Source organism: Limulus polyphemus, unplaced genomic scaffold, assembly GCF_000517525.1.
Source record: "Limulus polyphemus unplaced genomic scaffold, Limulus_polyphemus-2.1.2 Scaffold3835, whole genome shotgun sequence".
In the NCBI taxonomy this organism is placed as follows: Eukaryota; Metazoa; Arthropoda; class Merostomata; order Xiphosura; family Limulidae; genus Limulus; species Limulus polyphemus.
Window position 1 is genome coordinate 1,243 of NW_013669445.1, and position 3,167 is coordinate 4,409.

A 3,167-nucleotide genomic window follows, 5' to 3' on the forward strand; every position below is an offset into this window, starting at 1 on the left:
AAGTTGTTCAAGAATTTAGACAGCTATGTCCTCCAATAAAAGTGCAGATAGTATCTTGAAGTTACAATCTCCATTGTGTTTGAATGACTAGACATATGGGTAGCATTAGTTGCTCTATGTAAATCTGACATTACATTTTAGGTAAGAAACAATAATTTTAAACAGTGTGGTATATGATATCAACTATTTCCTAAGGTTTAAGTACGATCCTCCTTATTTTGGCCAGCTTAACTCTCAGGTGGAAACATCTTCCTCGAACTGCAATGGAGACATAGCTCTCTACTAAAACTGGTTCTCCTTTCTGTTGAAGAAGGCCCAAGCTTCAATCCACATGGCAGTCATCTCTTGGCGGTGTCATTTGATTTGCATACTGGGATCTGTTGTAAAGCAGACGATTATCAATCACTATAGGGGATTTTGCTGGGAGCCCCCAATCTTGGCTTTTTCTGGGCCTGTTCTTGGGGCTATTTGGCAGGTGGTGTCTCGATGGTTGCCAAAGAAGAGGCTCCTTGCCTCCCCTGGATTGTGGGTAATCCAGTGAACAATGTTGATCCCCCCCCCCCCTCATAATGGCTCTAATGCTGCACGTTCATTGCCAGTGCCTTGCAATGGTAGCACAAAAGAAATCTCGAGATTATGCCCCCCCCCTCCAAGTGAAATGAGAATGATGGTAGCACAGAAGAAATCTCGAGATTATGCCCCCCCCTCCCAAGTGAAATGAGAATGATCAAGCATTGGGTAGTGTTAGTAATTATGAACAAATAAAATTTTTCCCATTAAGTAAGAAATGTTAGATTTAAGCATTCTGATATAGATTTTCAGTGGGAAAACACTCATGCACAGGATCTTAGGTGACTTGGTTGACGGGAACTTAGCTTGACGGAAGAAAACCAATTGAACAGTTCACGAATCCAGTAGAAAGTGGTCATCCAGCAACCAGCAATCAGAAAGCAAGAACACACACACTGTGTTACTGTCTTACATCTGAATAAGAAATGATATCATTTTGTTTTACACATCATGTTAACTTCTTTGCTTAAAACCACTTTTAGTTAAATTCAACATTGTTTTGTAAATAATCTTGTTGATCTTCTTGCTATACAGCGGACCTCTGAGTAAATCAGTTTAATTCACCTGAAAATACCACAACATTTTACTCTATTTTGGTTGAACCAAGACGATATTCCAGTTGGCTTTATTTTAATGTTTTCAAGCCTGTATTTCCAGAAGATGACCAAAAAACAAAGATAGCTGGAACGAAATAAACGTAACAGTCATCTATTAATGCGAAACTCGCACATATACCAAAAAATAAAGCAAATTGTGTCCGGGAAAAAATACACGATCGTATATCTATCATTTCATATCTGTTCCTATATGTTTTCACATTTCTTGATCAATCAGTACCAAACTTGATACAGGGTGATATGAGAAAGGTCATAAGGGAGGGGGGGGATTAGATCCTCTATCTAATTTCATCTTGATATAATTCTTGAAAACAGTATGTCTTTCTCTTCATTATTGGTAGCTTTACATTTTTTATTGCACTTTTAATGTTAATTGCGTAAGAAAATAAATGGAAGCACAATTTCCTATCCTTTGTTCCAAACGAGTTTTTTATTTCGCTCGTCCAACGGGTACTCCAGCTATCTATAAAAGAAAAAAAGTTAATATGTGTGTTTATGTGTATTTGCTCCTATACGTTTCCACATTTCTTGATCAGTCAGCACCAAACTTAACACAGTGATAAAGATGACGCAAGGAGGGGGCGGGTTTGACCTCTATCTAATTTCATATATAATTTCGGAAAACTACCAAATCAGTTCAACTTAGCCCGGCATGGCCAGGTAGTTAGGGTGCTCGACTCGCAATCTGCGGGTCGCTGGTTCGAATCCCCGTCCCACCAAACATGCTCGCCTCTTTTCAACCGTGGGGGCGTTATAACGTGACAGTCAGTTCTCACTATTCGTTGGTAAAAGAATAGCCCAAGAGTTGGCGGTGGATGGTGATGACTAATTGCCTTCCCTCTAGTCTTACACTGCTAAATTAGGGACGGCTGTCGCAGATAGCCCTTGTGTAACTTTGCGTGAAATTCAAAACAAACAAACAGTACAACTTTACACAGTGATACAGGATGACACGAGGAAGGTCATGAGGGGGTTGGCCCCCATCTAATTTCATATTGATATAATTTTTGAAAACAGTATGTCTTTCTTTTCAGTATTGGTACCTTTATGTATTTTTTATTGTTTAATAAATGTTCATTATTCTAATGTTCATTATCTCAAGAAAAAAATAGAAGCACGATTTCCTATCCTTTGTTACAAGCGAGTTTTTATTTCACTCGTCCAAACGACGGGTACTCCATCAAGTGCCAAATAAATATAAATTCAAAATAACTCTATATTTAAAAGATGAAGGTATATTTATATACCACAAGAATAGCAGAAGAGTCACTAGAAAAATTAAAACTGTTAATTAAATTGAGAGCGCGAGTGGAGTTTTAATACAGGTGGTTAGGTTAATCTAAAAGGTCTCCCTGATTTGTTTATGAAAAAACGAAACAAACAAACAAAAATATTAGATATGAAATGGTCAAGCCAGTAAGAGTTGTACGCAGTGAAAGTTCCTCTATTTTGTTATTAAGTAACTGAGTTAGGCCTAAGCAAAGGACCGTCGGAAAAACGTTAGGTATGATTTCTTTTATTAAAACTAAAATAATGAAATCTTAAATCACAAAAGCAATGATATAGAACTTAGTATTGTGGTATATTATGTAATAAGTTGATGATTATTATGTTTTTTCTATAGTACAAATATTTGGATATCAAATTAATATATGTAATCTGAATTCCTGTTTTAAAATAGTACTAGGCCTACAGGCTACAGTAGTACGTAACGTTAGTGGGATAGGAGTACTACTAGTATCAGTACTATCTTAAAATTTATTTAATTTACACTTACTTAAAACGTCGTGATCATTTATATTCAGGTTTAATAGTTTAAGTATATTTATTACCAGTAGTACTAGTAATAGTAGTATATCAGCTAAACAAGTTTTACTTTTTTCGAGTTTTAAACATTTGGTTTAAAAATGGTTGTAAAATTTGACCTACAAGTCAGAAGTGAGGAATGTATTTTGATGCAAATCCTGCATGAATACTAAG

The 3,167-nt window shown here is 36.2% G+C and overlaps 1 protein-coding gene across 2 annotated transcripts in view; it reads left to right on the top strand.

Annotated features, from left to right (window-relative positions):
- Positions 1 to 2,457: 2,457 nt before the first annotated feature.
- The window catches only part of LOC106470127 (nuclear pore complex protein Nup214-like), a 62,856-nt gene continuing 62,146 nt past the window's right edge, over positions 2,458 to 3,167 (top strand). Inside the window, exon 1 of one of the 2 annotated variants that reach the window (XM_022398712.1) lies at positions 2,458 to 2,691. The gene's annotated coding sequence lies outside the window, so the exon portion shown is untranslated. The remainder of the gene's footprint in view (positions 2,692 to 3,167) is intronic. The other variant, XM_022398711.1, reaches the window with a different exon arrangement.